The sequence below is a fragment of the Ambystoma mexicanum genome, chromosome 2p (assembly GCF_040938575.1).
Source record: "Ambystoma mexicanum isolate Mex_15411 chromosome 2p, UKY_AmexF1_1, whole genome shotgun sequence".
Classification (NCBI taxonomy): domain Eukaryota; kingdom Metazoa; phylum Chordata; class Amphibia; order Caudata; family Ambystomatidae; genus Ambystoma; species Ambystoma mexicanum.
Window position 1 is genome coordinate 1477437964 of NC_090923.1, and position 18685 is coordinate 1477456648.

Consider the following 18685-nt stretch of genomic DNA (forward strand, 5'->3'; position numbering starts at 1 on the left):
TGCTGGGGGACTCACTAGGTTAGGAAATTCAGCCTAAACAGAGAATTCTCCCTAACACTGAAGATGGACCTTTATGTAAAGGGGAGGATCTTTCAAGCACAGCGTCCCGGACACAATTAAAGTTGCCTCCCCCAAGATAGAAACACTCGTGCTTAGATGTGACATGGGTACACAGAGTACGTATGTAGGATGGGATGGGATGTTATGGTTTGGGAAGTATGAGTTGAGGATGCAGTTTTCCCTGTGGTCAAGATAGCCCCTTAGTATCAAATACCTCCCCTCACGATTCCTGTCAACTTCCAACAACTGGAATGGTAGCGATACGTCAATCCATGTAAACACCTTCCTGGCCTACCTAGAGTATGTGGCAATATAGCACGTCCCGCCCCAGCAATTGTAAACCGCTTCTTGTTCCTCTGCCAGTAGTTGGGTTTCCTGAATTAGAGCTATAGATATCTTTTTTCGTTTCAGATAGGATTTCACCCTATTACTGAGGTAAGAACCCAACCCACGCACATTCCAAGTCAGTATTCTAATGGGGGCATATTTGTGGTGCAAATCGGAAAGTACAGACATCATGCAGGTGACCCCCACCCCAGACCTTCAAAACAGTCAAGAATAGCACACCTGTTCCACCAGTACCCAATTCACCCACACACACTATGCAACAGAAGTTAGCCCATAAATACACCATTTCTGATCGGCCGATTAATCAAAGGCAGCACTTAGTGAGCCAAAATGCGTGGAGATAACAAAAAACAAACACAATAACCAAACAGTATAACATTGCCCAGCATTCACACATTGCTCAGGCATTCCCATACAATTAAGGCCAAACCTGGCCATTGTATACCGGGTAGCGGGTGTCAGCAACAGGCTGGCTCCCAGTAATAACTTGGCAAATAAGACCAGCAGTGGGTAACTGAACTTCACCCCCACTGATAGAAGAAAACATTTCCGGCGGCAATGCAGCATACATTCAGGGCATTCAGAGACACACAAGAAGAGGAATGATGCAAGGTATGGGATAAATGGGTACAGTGTTTGAGTCTCCAAATGGACTACAACCCCCCCCCCCCCCATCAAGCATTTCTCTAAAGCTGCAAAAAAAGAGTTAGGAATGCCCGGAGTCACCTGATGAGGTAACTGAGGTGGGTAAAATCACCCATTAGGTCGAGTGTCAGCACCATCTCCGCTGGCCAAGTTGTTGTGTTCCAGCCACATGGTTGCCGCAGCAGGACTGTCGAGAAAATGTGATCTGCCATTATAGATGATCTTTAATCTAGCCGGGTACATGAGCATGTATTGGAGGCCCAGTTGTCTAAACCTTTGCCGGCACAAATGAGTTCCTAGCCTTCTGCACCGCAGGAGTATAATCCAGGTAAATAACGATCCTGAAGTTATCTTTTTGTATCCCTCCACCCTCTCTGGAGTGTTTCAGGACCACTTCTCTGTCACAGAAATTTAGGATCCTAGCGATAATCCGTCTAGGGTAGGATCCAGGTGGAGGTCTCTTCTATAGTGACCAGTGGGCTCGTTCAACTGCAAAGCCCTGCAACAGTTTGGCAGGCCCAATTTCCTGCAGTAGCACATTTTCAATGTATGAGGTAGGGTCTGAGCTCTCCGACCCTTCAAGGAGAACCAGCACACGTATACTGTTACTGTGGGATCGTCCCTCTGCAACTTCTGCGCGTGATTCCAGGGTGGCAGTCCTCCTTTCCAGTTCCTTAACCCACGTCACAAGATCTTTAGCAGTGACCACAGTTTCTTGCAACTCCAGTTCAGCAGTCTTAACCCTCTCAGCCAGCTGCCTGACATCCTGCCAGAGTAGTTGGACGAAAACCTTGACCTTGTCAATTTTGGTCTCCAGCAATTGCAGCGAGAACCTGATCTTCATGTGGAGTTTTAGCAGGAGTGCCCAACTCTGCCTGTGCAGTGTCTGCATTCTGAGGAGGCTTGCGTTGTTTACTTTGACCAGTGAAGAAGTCCATGATGGTCGGTTTGCCCTTGTTCTTGGTAGGCGACATTGTCAGCGGAGGCAAAAGTGTGAGCCCCCACAAGCGACCGGGATCACTCCAGGCAGTGAGGATTAGGTGAGTGGTTCCCAAACCATGTAGGGTGGTGTTTCCGCCCTGCAAAGGATGAGCACTACGAGCCAGAAATATAGCAACACTGGGGCAGAAAGTGTCAGGGTATAAAGTGTCTGGCGAGATCCAGCACTTATAGGCACTCCTACTAAGAGTTGACAGAGTAGACAAGGATCCAGTTGTGGATAGTTCACCTATTCCGGCACTCACGTGAGGAGTCGGTCCAAAGCAAGTAATCCCCCACATCAAACTTACAGTTTTTAGATGTATCGGCAAAGGGCAGGGGAGAATAGAGGCAATTCTGTGGTTTTTCTGCAGTTGTACATGTGCTTTCTATTTTTTAGAACTTCCCGGGATGTTCAGTAGTGTCAGGGCCCAGCGCATATGTTATAAAGAAGCAATCAAGGGCGTGAGCCACCAAGTGCCCATTCCCCAGTAGCAAGAGCAACAGGACAAGGCGGGTTGCGGGTGTCCAGCAGAGCGGCCGCTGTAGCGGACCAGGTAGCAACTTCAGGCTGCAGCTTGCGCTGGAACGTTGCTGCAGTTCTTACCGTAGGTAAGTGTGGGCGAAAGTAGCACTGTGCCGAGCAGAGAGAATGTCTCTCACAGCATTGCTGGTGGGGGCGGAGCACTCCTCCCAGCACGCGCAGCACCCTGCTTCAGATAAAGGAACAGCGAAATCTTGATAAGTGTCCTGGCGACCCCTGTTTCAGTAGAAATATCCTTGTAGGAAGGATTTCAGGGCAGGATGGTTCGAGGAGAGCAGCACGGTCGGATTGCCTCGCCGGCCTGTGTTGTAGGTTAGAGAGTCGCAGCTGCAGCTATTTTACCTCGGACGGGGTCCGCTCTCTGCAAGATTTCTCCAGCTTCCCGGCTCTGATTTTCATCAGATCAAAGCTAGGCGACAAGGCAACAGTGTCCCATACATAAAGATCCTTCTGGGTGTCAGCATAAGCAGCATCAGCCGATTCAATACAGGATCATACAAGGATCGCAGTGGGAGCTCTGTGCAATCACAGCCTGACTGCATGAGCTCAGGCCACGCCTCCCCTTAGACTGCTTCTGACTCTAACCCACAGGGTAAGAAGTCTGAAGAGAAGGATGCCCCTGTGAGTATTTCTTTATCCTCATGGGGGAAGGCCAGATTCAAAGAGTGGATCTGATGTCCCCCTTCACATGGTCGCTTGCTCCATAAGCCACACAAGATCTACTGGGTCTTGGGACACAGAGAGGCTTATTGTAAGCTTGCGCTGTGCAGAGAGTATTAGGACCGCTACCCTGAACATTTTCTTGGGACTTACCCTTTTTAAAAATGTTGTGGCCCTTAATGTGAGGAAGATTTTTCAGTACCCCCACCCTCTTTCTGCTTTTTCCCCTCCTCCTGTTTACCAGAAGCAGGTTTGTCCTTATGGGACACTCTATGTGACACCCATAAATCGGTTGCAATGGCCAGCTTCTTTGGATCTATTTCCTTAGAATCAGCAAGTGCTGCTTAAGCTCGGGGGAACAGGAAGCACAAATATGTTCAAGCATGACCAAATTAAACATACCCTCAAAGTTGGTGACCTTGTAACCTTCCACCGAACCAGTCAAGTCTTTTAAGAAATCAGTCACATAAGAAATCCAAGTATTACCTTCTTTCTTTTTGTATTCTCTAAATCTCTTCAGGTATTGGGCAGGAGTCTTCCCAAACTTTAAGATTAGAGTTTGCTTTAATTTCACAAAGTCTTTTCTGTCAGCCTTTGACATCTCTGACATCTCCATAATGGCAATGCAGCCAGAATGGGGTAGTCGTCTGAGCAACCATGCAATCTTGTCAGCATCCACAACTTCTTGTACTTCACATGCATACTCAAATACAGTCAGCCAATCCATGATGTCATTCTTGTCATCATACACACTGAGCAGATCTTTGGGAAAGCTTGGAATGAGAGGAGGGGGCAGATCCATTACCAGACCCTCTAGAGGAGCCATTGGCAACATGCAGCCTAGCAAGCTCCAATTGGTGATCCCTGTCCTTTTGTCTTTCACCTTTCTCTAAGTCCAGTTTAGCCATGTTGAATTGAAGCTCTGTCTGCTTTAACAGCTCTTCTCCTCTCTGGAATTGCAACATGGCTTCAGCCTCAGAGCCAGCAAAGGAGACTTGGGACTCTACATCATCCTCATCTACACCTATCCCCTCTATGATGGCAGCAACAGTTACTTCAGCACTGTCACTGGGATCAGCCCAGCACCTTCTGCACTATCATAGGAGGGTAAACTTAGTATCCTGCTTTCGTGCCAGTCAATGATCTTTTGGATCATTTCGGATTTGGTGCCAGGGGCTGACATGCCTCTTTTTGCACAAATCTTTTGCAATGTCTCAGACCTTGAAGCACCCAAAGTAATGGCATCGTTTGTTTTCATGATATAAGTGTAGCAGGTGGCCTACAATTGCGAATTAGGATAAGGTCAGTGTGTTTCCTGTGTAAGTGTAACCCAGGTCCTTCACAAGCGTGCAACTATGGGTACCTCTGATCTTATCCCATCGCGTTACACCAATTTGTTAGAATGGATTTCTAAACTCTGACCTGATCGACAGAAGTTTAGGAGGCCATCCTAGTTTAGTGAAACTGGGGAACCTTCTGGACAAGCCAGACCAATCACGGTAGCTTGGCAAGCGGTCAAGACTAAGTCTCACGAGGGGTGAGAGTGATCAGAAGCCCTCAATGAACACACACAGTAAAGTGACCACAGAATACTCTTACACAGGTGTATATCAAAAATACATACACATTTATTTTAGGCCCAATAAAACAACATGAATAACCAAGGTCCTTCATAATGCAACAGTTACCACACAAGCATATCACTATTTAACATATATACAACCACTCTAGCCTAAGGCGATAAAGAGTGTAACACAATTTACACGTTAGGCAGTCTACAGGACGGAAATTCTAACTTATTCAGTCCAGTCCTACGAAATGGGGAGCCTTGACCTCAAAGTAAAGCAGTGCGTAAAAACGTGCGGTTGTGCAGTAAGTGAAGATAATACCTTTTCAAGATGCTTGTACAGTTAGGTAAGGGTCCTGAAGTGGGTAGAAGAAGTTCCAATCGCCAGGCAAGGGTCTGCCCCAATGAACAGAGCAGTTTCTGACGTTCAAAACAGGCTAGGAAGCGCAGGCTATCCCAGCCAAAGAGAGGATCCCCAAGGCACCCTCATGCGTAAAGACAGATGGATGAGCCAGGGGCCACTGGTAAATTATGCAATTACTCACTGCCCCTTGCTTCAATCCAGAACAAACTATGCCAGTTTAGTCGAGGTCGTCTGAGGTTACAAATCCTGCCTTTACTCTTCGATTTGGCTCTCAGGTGCTGCGGTACAGGACGATCGCCTGTGACAGGACAGGACAGTAGCCACAACTCCACTCACAAAGGGAGGAAGAAGAGCATTCTGACTCGGGGCACAGCAAAGGCGGCGGTAAAGCCACCCATAGAGACCGTCCCCACAAAGCGGTGACGCAAGGACCGCAAAGGCTTGTGGCGTGACACACTCTCCTAGTACGTGACCCAGAGGAGGTAGGCCTTTAAAATTCGGCGGGAGAGTGTCGAGAACCACAAGATGTGCATTTTCAACTTGAAACAGCAGCACTCCTAGGCGATGTCACGGGGCAGAGCTGGTCAGTTCACTGGACAGCCCAGGAACACTTCAGAGAAGGCTCTTTTGGCAGGAAATCAGGAGATGGCGAGAGTAGTTGTTCCCACTACTCAAAAGGGTCAAAGCACCCTCACAGGCCTTCTAAGGTTGAGAACAAAACAGGGGATCGATAGGACAACAGCGGGCTCAGGGTGCCAAACCTTCCAGTTCGTCTCTGGCGGACCCACAAGATGAACCACTGCAGATCGACCTGGAATGGATGCAGTGCCCTTTCTCTTATCCAAAGTTCAATGCATGATCAAATCTGGACAACCAATAGAAGATCTGCTCCTTTGCATGTACGCCAGTCGTCGTCCAATCATGGTCCACAGTGGTCCCCATGCATTCATGCACACCACACATCCTGGCACCAGTAGTGTGGATTGGGACCATACAGTCCCAACCCTGTTCCTGGGCGCTAACACTCGTGACATGCAGGAGCCCGCGGAAGATGCGGTTTTCGTGGGAGGCTGCATGCCCAAATAAGGAAGTCCTGGGTCAGCTTGACTTGGGGGAAGGCAAAGGGAAATGATGGCCAAAGGACAGAACAAAAGACTTTGGGCCTCATTATAAGTTTGCTGGTCCGAAAACAACAGTGCCAGTAAGCCTACCGGCACTGTTCTTTCCGGACCGGCAAACTACAAGTCTGCCTGCCGGAGCCGCTGTGCTCGACTGTTCTGACCCTGCCTTGCGCAGCGGCCACGGTAACCAGACTTGTCACGGGAGCACCGGCACCGTTGTTAACAGTGCCGGTGCTCCCATGTCCCCGTTCCCATATAGTCCTAAAGGACTCTATGGGAATGGGGATTAAAGAAATTTGCAGGCGCCTGACTTCCCGGCTGCCGAACTTGGGATAGCCCGGAGGAACCGGGAAGTCAGGCGCCGGTAATTTTTTACCAGTCCGGCGGCAACCCGCCGGTATCACCGGGAGGGTTACCGCCAGATCCGTAATGAGGCCATATGTGGCACGCCCATTTTCGGCACTGGCCATAGTTATGAGCCATCTGCTGTAAAAACGGTATGGTTTGATAAAAAGTAGTTAAAATACCAGAAAAGTAAACTGCTGCCACCATTTCATCCTAGGCACACTTGTACATTCACCAAAAACTCCTTAGTGGGGGTCTAGGGCCATAAAACAGACGGACCGCAGTACGCGGTACAGTAATGTACTTTGCACACTTATAAAAAGTTACCAGAAATGGCAACAAAGTAAAAGACTAAGGGAAACAGTTTCCCAGTACTGACAGCGTGAAAGATGTGTCAGTTTCCCCATAACAAATGAGAAAAAGCCCAGGGGAGCGCAGCTGCAGGCAGTGGAAAAAGTCAGGTCAGGAAAGCCAAACAAAAGCAAAATGTTTGGGGGGTCAATAATATGGAGGAGAAATTGCATTCAGAGAAATCTTTCCTAAAAATGTGTATACTCGATGTGTGCGAGCAAGTGTTGAGAAAGATTTCATTTTTAGCACTCTTCATTTACAATACTTCACAATTCACTCTAGCATTTTTTCACTCTTTTTTCGATGGAGCCCAACACACTTTTTGCCTTTATTTGTGAGCCTGTCTTTTTTTTTTCTTTCTTTTTTTTACAGAGAAGTGAACTTGCCTGGCCTTTTGCTAATTTGTTATGGGGACACTGATCAGTTATTCAGACTATAAGTACTGGGAAACTATTTTTCTCTTTTGTCCTTTTACTTTTTACCTGTTTGGGGAATGTTTAAAACAGTGCCCACAGCATCTTACAATGCAGTGCAGTGGGGATACCTTTGTATCACTCTGAACTTTTTACACTTTGGATTTTTAGTTACTTTATTATTTGGCTAAAGACAAGTTAGTGGCAGCAGTTACATTTTTCACATGTTTGCAGCACTTTTAGTTTGAACATTTGCGTTTACGCTGTCCGGCTACTAAAGGTGGCTAGTGCCCTAAAATGGCTGTGCCATGAGATTTATTGCTTGTTCTATGGCCATATTGTTTTTCGGCCTTCTTCCTGTCTTCTCAGGTCAGAAAATCCCTAATAAGGTCATGAATTTGCCAGGGAAAGATGCTGTTTTCTCAGGCTAGTGCATGCAATTTGTGTGTGGGCCCCTGAAAGTGGATTGGATTGTCTGCTCCCACTCCACATCTGTAGTGCCAGAGAGTCTGGAGTGCATGCAAACCCACAGTGGTCCCTGATTTGATCACTTCTGGCTGTTTGAATGGTGCAGAGCCTTACCTTTAGTGGGCTTAGACTTGCTTCCAGCCAGGAATTGGGATAAGAAGAGAACTCCTGCAGCCATTTCCTCAGATCAGCATTGGAGCTAAGTATCCTGTGTAGAAGAGCAGACTACTGAAAATCTGTGGACGACTCCCAAAGAGGCCTGGTGACCCTTCCTGCATTTGGCCTTGTGAAGCACTGCTGGACTACCTAATCTGCAAAGGCCCTCTGTGGTGCTTCAACCCTTCAACTGGTGGAACCAACCAGTCTCAATGCCTTCTCGATATCCAGCCACCCTGAGCCGTCGGAATCGTCCCTGGACCACTCGGTGGGCCGACCAGCTCTCCAGTGGCCTACTTTGATAAAAGCATCGCCATTCCATGTTTCTGTCTAGAACTTTGGTGGTCGCCAGCTCATGCTACAAGTCACCTTCCTGCCAAGGTCCATCTTCACAGCATCAAGGGATCTTTTATGGGACCTCTTTGACCGGAGAGATGCCTGCTGTCACTTGTGTGTGGGGACTGTCGCTGGAACAGGCTTCCTTCCATCTGATAGAGTGCTATGAAGAGGCCTGCATTGGTGCCTACTGCATTTCTTCATCTAAAAGGGTTGTCCTCAGCTCCTGGACCTGACCAGAATCACCTCTGCACCTGTAGCTCCTGGGCATCTTCTACTGGGTCCAACAGCGGGAAAAGCTACTTCCAGTGACTCCCAGTCAAACTGCCTAGTCCCTTGGGAAAGAAGGAGTCAGACAGGGGAGTACTCACAATACAAACAACCACCTTGTCTCCCCTATAACAAACCTTAGAATAACCTTTAGTTTATTCCATTCCATCGCTTTTTGAATGTTTGTTCTGAAAGCTGTTCTAAAGGATCAGAAAATAGTCTTACTTATGTGAAGAGCCAGGAATGAGACACGGACAGAGTACTCATAGTTTTGTTTATAGACTTTTATTAAAATGAAAAGGGGTTGTAAAATGCCTCACTATCCCTAATCTAGGAGGTATTGCCCTACTTTAACCAAAGCTAAGGGTCTGTCCAATGTAAAATGTCCAAAGTAAATGTACGTCCTATGTCTAAAACATATCCTTGCCCTCACACTCTAAAACTAACTCTAAGGTGCTAAGGGAACGGACTCTTGTTTCTTGAAGTGCACACATGTACAAATCCAACACAAAAGTAGTGCCAAATGGTCAATGTTAACAGCTCCAGGGAATAACCCTCTTCCCCAGGTTTCTCTCCAGGAAATGCAAAGTTCAAAACAAAGAATAATCCAAGTTTCGTGTAGTTCAGGAGGACTACTTCTTCCTCTTGCTGTTGTAATCCACTGCCAGGGAAATGACTCCCTCCCCCAGGTTTCTCTTCACATTCAAGACAACTCAAAATCCTAAGGATATGGGACTTCCTTAGGATTCTCTTTTAACGGTACTGCAATTTGGGTTTGGGTCTCGGACTCAAAGGACACCTGGTGTACTCTCCACCCAGAACTTCTTTATACAAATTCAATTCAAAATCCCAAGGGGCATGGGTCTTCCTCGGGATCCACCTTTTATATTTCTTTATATATACTTGACTTTGCATGGTGTACTCTCCTGCCAGGATTTTCATGCAGCTTGTTCTTCACATTTGACTTTGGTTCACACACTTGGCTTTGCCTGGTGTACTCTCCTGCCAGGACTTTCATGCAATTTCTTCATAGAGTGAGTAGTTCAGTACTTTTGTAAAAGGTAAATTCAGCTTGCTTTACAAAAATATCTGGGAAATTTCCCAAGTCCTCCCCATCTCTATAAAGCTGTAGTACTCCGTGGAGCAGAAAGGGTCTTTGTTGGGTGAGAACAATTTGATCCAGTCCATCCTGAAACCTTATTTCGGCTTGGATTTGTGGGCCGTCAATAGGGTAAACGGATTTTCTATAGTGGCCATTTCATGGTCCAGGGAAAGTTCAGTTAAATAATTCTCTGCTATTGTTGGGGTCTTAGAATACTCTCGGTTGGAGGAATACATATCTTTTTCAAAGGCAAGAGGCTCATGTTTTTTAATGGGATCTTTTGTCTTATCAAGTAAAGGTAAAAAAATATCTTCTGGTTCACGAGGGATCTCTATTCCTGCTTGGGTCACCTATACATGGGTAATAGTTGGCTTTAGAAGCTCTCCAAGGGTTTCTTCTCTTATAGGGCTTTTAAGAGATTTTCTAAGTCTTAGCTTAATCCCCACAGAAGTTACTGAGGGAATGTCTAAAGTAGTCTTGACCACAAGATTTATTTTGCTATTGGGTTTTATGTTGTAATCAGATCATTTTAAATCATCAGACAGGGGGCATCCTTGGAAAAGAAGCCACTGACATCCAATGGGGAGATGAATCGTATGTACCATTATCTGTTTGATGTTATAGATTGTCTCGTTGGCGGCTACTTCAACTATAAATTCTTCTCCCTTTAATTTTTTAATGATTAGGATCATAGAAAATACCACTTGGAAAAACGAATATTGGATTCGGATGGGTTCAACAGCTTGTGTCAGCTCAGTCAGGATCCCACTCTTGTCACCATACATTAGGAGCCATGAATGAGACGCGGACACAAAGTACTCATAGTTTTATTTATAGACTTTCATTAAAATGAAAGGGGTTGGAAAATGCCTCACTGCCCCTAATCTAGGAGGCGTTTCCCTACCTCAACCAAAACTAAGGGTATGTCCAGTGTCAAGATATCCAAAGTAAAAGTACATCCTGTGCACAAAATCCTATCCTCACCCTCACACTCTAAAACGCACTCTAAGTTGCTAAGGGAATTGTCTCTTGCTTCTTGAAGTGTACAAATAAGCAAATCCAACACAAAAGTTCCAAATGGTCAATGTTCATAGCACCAGGAAATAACTTTCTTCACCATGTTTCTCTCCAGGAAATGCAACGTTTAAAACAAAAGAACAATCCAATTTCCTTGAAGTCCAAGAGGACTACTACTTCCTCTTGCTGTTGTAATCCACTCCCAGGAAAACGACTGCCTTCCCCAGGTTTCTCTCCACATTCAAGATGACTCAAAATCCCAAGGATATGGCTCTTCCTTGGGATTCTCTTTTAACAGTGCTGGAATTATGGTGTGGGTCTCAGACTCAAAGGAGACCTGGCATAGTCCCCAGCCAGGGTTTCTTCCTAATTCAAATGCAATTCAAAATCCCCAAGGCTATGCGTCTTCCTTGGGAATTGTATAGTTCTTTATATATACTTGAATTTGCATGGTGTACTCTCTAGCCAGGACATTCATACAGCTTGTTCTACACACTTGACTTTGGTTCACACACTTGGCTTTGCCTGGTATACTCTCATGCCAAGACTTCCATGAAGCTTGTTTTACACACATGGCTTTGCCTGGTATACTCTGTTGCCAGGACTTTCATAGAACATTCATCTTGTTTTACAAAAAGATGTGGTATACTCCCCTGCCAGATCTTGACACACCATGTCCCTTTGGTTTCTCTCTTTTGGATTTCCCCAAGTTCGTATTATGGGTCCCAGACCCCAATCCCACTGTCTAGGGCAGGGGTGCACAACCGATTTTGGCAGAGGGCCGAATGTACCTTACATGCTGCCTATAGAGAGCTGAAAAGTAAATGTGGGAGGGCCGGGAGGCCTTTTCAACCCCCAATTTTTATTAAACACATGGAAAAAGAATACTGAGGTGCATCAGCCTTTTTTTTGTATTTCAAATTTACGCTTTGTAGTACACATTTTCCATTCCACTTTTATCATTTCTTTCTTTGCCACTAGAATAAATATGCAAATCATACAGGATGAAAAGACTGCGTTCCAACATTTCACAAGTTATGTTGGTTTAGATTTGGAAGGCACAATCTCTGCCATTTTGCACAGCAACTGGCACGGCTGTAAGTTAGCAATGAACCATGAGTATTTGGGAGATGAACAGTGAACCAGACATACTTGATCAGTGAGAAACATTGCAGCTTTTCTCAGCTTTCAGTTTCTGGATCTCGGGCTCCAGTGATGTTTTTCCTACTCTCAGGATAGCATGGAGATGTTGGTCAGTGAGTCTTGTCCTTAGACTGGATTTATGTAGTTTCATTTGCAAAAGAACTTGCTTACAAATGTAAGTACTGCCAAACATAGATACCATCTTTAATGCTTCCCGTGACAGATTGGGGAATTGGGCAGTGTTCAGAGACTGATAAAAAGCTAATAAAAGCATCTCTCTGTGCTCATTTTTGAGGGCACTACAGCACTGAAGTTCAATCACTTCCAGTTTAGGTGGCACATTGTCAACATCAGCGGAGAAAAGGTCTGCAAAAAGTTTAAAAGAGGCTCGCTGTGATTTGAATTGTATGAAACGATTCTCAAAAACATTTTGCAGTTCATTCAGGACCTTCACATGCCGATGCCATCCTACATACTTGGCATAGGGGAAAGAATAAGGTACTTACCAACTGGTAACATTCTTTCGACTGGTTGTTCCTCCAATGTATTCCACATCTTTGACATGTAATGAAACTTTTTCAGCAGAGGGCGTCCAGCGCTGATGACGTTGGGTCGATGTCCCTCGATGTTATAAATAGGGCGCATAGCGCCCGTAGCCTCAGTCTAAGTTTTTTCCCTCAGAACGTGTGGCACCAGTCTCATGCCTGCTTGACTGCACATAGCCAGACAGAAACGGAAGCTGCAATCGCATAGAAAATTCTCCAGAGGGGCAGGCTGGGAGGGCGATGTGGAATACGTTGGAGGAACATCCAGTCGAAAGAACGTTATCAGTTGGTAAGTAACTTGTTCTTCGAATGGATTGTGTCCTCCAACGTATTCCACATCTTTGACAGACTCCCAAAGCAGTACCAGCAAATGGAGGAGGGAAAAGAATTTAGAGTACCCAATCAGATTGCGGAATAAAGAACCGCCTTACCAAAGGCCATATCCTGACCATGGATTGTATCCAGGGAATAATGCTTAACAAAGGTGTGAAGCGAAGCCCATGTAGCAGCATCACAAATATTCCCAAAAGGAACACCCAGCTGGAGGGCGGTGGAAGCAGCCACACCCCTAGTGGAATGAGCTCGCAACCCTTCAGGAAGGTCCTTACCCGCCAATCGGTCACAATCAGTAAAAGTGAGGATAATCCACCTTAACAAGGTATGTTTGGTAACAGCCTGGCCCAATCAGTGTCCAGCATATCCTACAAAGAGTTGATTGTCCACTCTGACCCTGGACATCCTAGAAATGTAAAAGCTCAGAGCTCTCCTAGGATCCAACTGATGGAGTCGCTCCTGTTCCTTACCAGGATGAGAAGGAGGATAGAAAGATGGGAGAACCACTTTCTGACTCAAATGAAATTCAGATACTACCTTAAGTAGAAAGAAAGGACGTACCCGCAGCACAACCCTGTCCTTGTGAAACACAGTAAAGGGTGGCTTAGAGGAAAGTGCCTGCAATTCACTCACTCTGCGAGCGGAAGTAACCGCAACCAAGAACACAGTCTTGAAGGACAATAATCTCAAAGGACAAGAGTGCAAAGGTTCAAACGGAGCTCCCATGAGAAATTTCAAAACCAAATTTAAATCCCAAACCCGCACCTGGAAAGGGGACGGCGGAAACACATTAGTCAGTCCTTTAAGAAATTGAGAAATCAAAAGAATCTTAAATTAAGAACATTCTTTAGACGAGCGCTTAAAGATAGACACTGCCGCCAGGTAACCCTTAATGGCATCTACTTGAAGGCCCCTGTGGGCCAAAGAAAGTAAGAAAGACAAAACCATAGGAATGGAGCACTGAAAAGGATGAACATTGTGTCCTCTGCACCAGTCGCAAAACTTACACCAACGGTACAGAGATTTTGTTGCTGGAAGAAGCACCTCCATCACGTCATCCGCGAGGTCCCAATCCGGTTGAGAGTCCTGATATATATATATCTCTCTCTCTGAGAGAGAGAGAGGATCCTCTCAATAGGGAAGACAGCATGGAGGGCAGATGGACATTTCTAGAAGGTCCAGGTACTACGCTCTCCTGGCCCAATCCGGAGCAATGATGATCATGTGGGAACCGAACCTCTGTAACACTTGAGCAATGACGGGGACTGGAGGAAACGCGTACAGCAAGGGAATGACCAATCCACTACAAACACGTCTCCTAAGGCTCCTCTCAGAGGGAATTCCCTTGAGCAGAATCTCTCGCACTTCCAGGTTGGCACTGGTAGTGAAGAGATCCATTTGTTGGGTTCCCCAAAGGGCGTAGATCTCCTGAAGGACTTCCTGAGCCAATTCCCACTCATGAGAGACCGTGCTCTGCCTGCTCAGAGTGTCCGCCGCCACATTTTCTTCTCCGGTCAGATGAACTGCTGAGAATGAAATTCCCTGCTGGATGGCCCAGAACCAGAGCTGCATTGCCCCTCTGCACAACAGGAGTGACCCTACCCCCCCTTTATTGTTGAGGTAATGGATGACCACTGTGTTGTTTGTCATGATCAGGACACTCTTCCCCCGCACAGACGGCAGAAAAGCCTTCAGGGCTAGCCTGATGGCCCTCAGCTCTAACAGGTTGATGTGGAGTTTGGACTCTGACGGAGACCAACGACCGCTGGTGGTCAAGTCGTCGGCACGAGCGCCCCATCCTCCGGCCATGGTTGCCAAAACAGCTCCCCCTTCATCAAGTTCCCTTTGTTGGCCCACCACAGAAGATCCTGTGAGACCAAGAGTGGAATCTGAACGGGATCCGACATCTTGCTTGAGAACTGCGACCACTGCATCTTGAGGACCCATTGTAGGAATCTCATCCTCAGCCTGGCCTCTGGCACTGGAAAATTCAGGATGCCATGAGGCCGAGCAACCTTAAGAATTCGAAAGCCGGGAGACTCTGGGCATGTTGAAACTTGTCCACCAACTGCACAATGTGACGAGCCCTCACCTTGGGAGGCGAGCACTTCCCCAAGGACGTTTCTAACACAGCCCCGATGTACTGGAGCTGTTGGGAAGGTGTCAGATGCGACTTCTTGAAATTGAGGGAGAAGCCCAGCTTGTGGAGGTGATCCAATGCTTGCTTGGGAGAGCGTGCCCAGATCAGGCAGTCGTCCAGGTGGGGTAGCCGTGAATCCCCCCTCCCCCTCGCTCCGCTGCCACCACCACCATTAGCTTGGTGAAGACCCTCGGGCAGAAGTCAATCCGAACGGTAGGACCTGAAACTGAAAGTGTGAGTCTCCAGCCGCAAACCTCAGGTACTTTCTTTGCTTGGGATGAATCGGCACATGAAAGTAAGCATCCTGTAGGTCCAGAGACACCAACCAATCCTGAATTTGAAGGGCCAGGAGGACTTGAGAAAGAGTAACCATCTTGAACTTGTCCTTCCTGAGAAGTTTGTTCAACCAACGCAAGTCCAGGATGGGTCTCAATCCCCCGACTTTCTTGGGGATCAAAAAATAAGGGGAATACCATCCCTTGTTCCTCTCTGCTACAGGCACCAGTTCTATAGCGCCTTTCTCCAGCAGGGTTAAGATTTCCTGCGCAAGGAGCAGATCTGGAAGCTTCAAAGAGAGTTTCCCCGGTGGATTGTCGTGAGTCCGCTTTAGGAAGGGAAGACAGTAGCCGTGGGCTATAGTATCCAGAACCCACGCATCTGAAGTAATGGTTCACCACTCTTCGAGATGCTGAGACAGTCTGCCCCCAACCGGCGATCTATGGGACATGGCCTCATGACTGTTTGGAAGCGGCAGTGCCTGAAGGCAAAGAGGCAGAAGCCTGAGGGGCTTTGGCACCTCTATTTCCCTGACCACCATGGGTACTTTTACACTGGCCCCTTTGACTGGCGGCCCCTCCCGTTCTACCAAAGGAGGAGTAGCAACAAAACGATCCTCCCCTCCACTGCTGTCCCCTAGGACGAAAAGAGGGAGGTTGACGCACAGCTGCGCTTAAAGATTTTGCCGCAGCCTTCGAGGTCTGCAACCTCTCAAGGCTCTCGTTAGCCTTGTTGCCAAACAAATGTGCACCATCAAAGGGCATGTTCAGAAGACAGCTTTGCACATCCGGAGCAAAATCCGACTTTCGCAGCCCAGCCACGCAAATCTGAGTATAACGGTGGTCGCAGCCATGGATCGGCTAACACTGTCTGCCGTATCCAAACCCAACTGAAGGGATTCGCACATAGCATCCTTGCCGTCTTGCATGAGAGCCGGGAAGCCATCCCTTTCTTCCCCCTCAGGAATATGCTCAGCCGCTAAAGAAACACAGTTCCACAGAGTGTGTGAGAACCTTGCAAGTGTAGTTGGCCGATTTCAATGCCATGCTCTCCGCAGAAAATACCTTCTGAGCCCAACCGTCGAAGCATTTGTCATCCCTATCAGGAGGGATGGTAGGGTACGCCGCATGCCTCGAGGTGGCTGTGGCCGCCTGAACCACTAAACTCTCGGGAGTGGAGTGAGTGGATAAATAGCTGGGGTCGCTAACGGAAGGGCAGTACTTTTTTGTCAAAGATTTATTAACAGCCAGAAGAGATTCCGGTGACTACCAAGCAGCTGCCACCTTTTTTTGTAAGGTGAGATGAAATGGTAACACAGGGTCAGAGGACGGACCTTGATCTAAGATGTCCGTTAGATCATCCTGCACAAAGTCTTCAGGAGGACTGGACCGGCCCAAATACTCTGAGACCCTAGCCATGAGCCTCCTGCATGAAGACTCCGCATGAGCCCCAGGCTCAGGCCTACCAAATCCACTTCCGGAGAAGTGTCCACCCCACTGGCATCATGAAGGGTTTGCCTCAACTCCTCCAACTGACTGTCTCCAGAAAAAATTGGAGCCACATCCAGTTCAACAGGGTCCTCAAAATCAGACCTTTCTTCCTCTTCATATATGTCTTCCAGAGGGAGTTGAAAACCTGGCCTAGGGACAGAAGAGGGCCTGGAGTCCAATACTGGCCTCACAGACTTCGCCATAGCCTTCCTAGGAGGATCCACCACATCGGGGTACTCTAATGGCAAATTACGGGCAAAAATCCCCAAAGGCGCCGAGGGCTTCGACGCCAAGAGCGTCAACAACCCCGGCGTCGTGAGCGCCGAAAGCTTCAGTGTCAACGTAGATACTGGTGCCAAAGGCGCCGTGGGCTGATAAAGATGGCAAAGCGTTGACGTCTGAGTTGGACGGACACAGCACCGACCGGCTCGACGGTGGCTTTGCGCCCTTTGTAGGTTGCTGCAGTCTCGCTGGGGACGAGGACCGAGACCGAGACCTAGAAGCACGTCCCTTTCGACATTTTGAAACCTTATCCGAACGGGACCTCGAAGGCTCCCGATGCGAGTCGTGTCGCGGACCTGAGCCCGAAGGTGTGCGAGCCACGGTACGAGACCGATCCTGACCGGCTTCATTGGAAGGCGCGACCGGACCCGTGCCTTGCGATTGAAATATCGCTAACATTTGCTTCTTAAAGGGAGCCCATTCCTCTGGAGTCGAGGACTTTGTCGGGCATGCCACTTTACTCGCGGCTCCATCCTCCGAGGAGGACAGGGAAGGCGACCGGTGACTGCGCTTCCGCGAATGCCGCGACGAGGAAGAAGAATGGCGGGAACCACTCTGGGACCGAGAACCCCAGGCCTCCTCCCGACGCTGAGAGTCGCCCTTCGAGTGGTCGGTGGACTTCAGACCTTTGGATTTCGACTTGGATTTACGGGACTTACTGGGCTTAGAACCCCTATCTACCTGGAGCTTCCCCTTCCACTCCTGCAAGGCCTTGGCAGTTAGCGACTGGCATTTTGAAGAGCTGTCGGTGTCGTGACTCTCACCCAAACATCAGAAACGAATGCGATGTGGGTCGGTGATCGACATTTTCGACTTGCAGTCCCGGCAGGTCTTGAAGCCAGACCGCAAAGTCAGAGGGGTCGAAGAAAAAGACATCTCAACGATGAAACACACGAGGCGCGCAGAGTTTCACGAAACAACACGTTCACGGAAAAAATGGAACAGGCTACGGGCACCGTGCGTCCTATTTATAACATCCGGTGACATCACCCTTGACGGAGGCCTTTGGGGGACATCGACCCGATGTCATCGACGCAGGACGCCCTCTGCTGAAAAAGTTTCTGAAGTGCACAGCTGTGGACATTACATGTAAAAGACGTAGAATACGTTGGAGGACACAATCCATTCGAAACCTCTGCACATGCGGGGAAGTGTACCAGCATCCCTTTCTCCAGTTGGGCTGTCAGAAGTCTTAACTTTATTTCAAAGACACAAACTGCCTCAAACAGATCAGATATTAGATTTTGGCTTCCTTGCAACTTTAAATTTCAATCATTCAAATAGCCTGTCAGGTCAGTCAGAAAAGCAAAGTCAATATCTTGCATGACAGAAGTGTCCACTTCATTTTCATCAAGGAAAGCTTTTATTCCTGCCGTAAAGCAAACATTGCCACGACTAAGCCATCTAACATCAGTGTGACATGGCACATCACCATAATCCACCTTTGCCTCTTCTAAAAATGCCTGAAACAATCTGTGATTTAAAGAGTGTGCACAGATAAAATTAACAGTTTTCACAATGAAGTCTATGACTTCTGTAAATTTCAAATGTTTTGCACATAATGCCTCCTGATGTATGATGCAGTGATCATTTTTACTCGCCCAAGTGTCTTTTCGAGCAGTCAATAAAACCATTTTGCTCCCCAACCATGGCTGGCACCCCATCAGTGGTCATGCCTACCAGAGTATCCCATGGCAAATTAAAATCATCAATGACTTTTTGAAAGGCATT

At 47.4% G+C, this 18685-nt stretch overlaps 1 protein-coding gene across 1 annotated transcript in view; it reads right to left on the minus strand.

Moving 5' to 3' along the window:
* LOC138567646 (zinc finger protein 398-like) overlaps positions 1 to 18685 on the minus strand; it is a 1191033-nt gene that overhangs the window by 513358 nt on the left and 658990 nt on the right. The gene's annotated exons all lie outside the window — the stretch shown is intronic.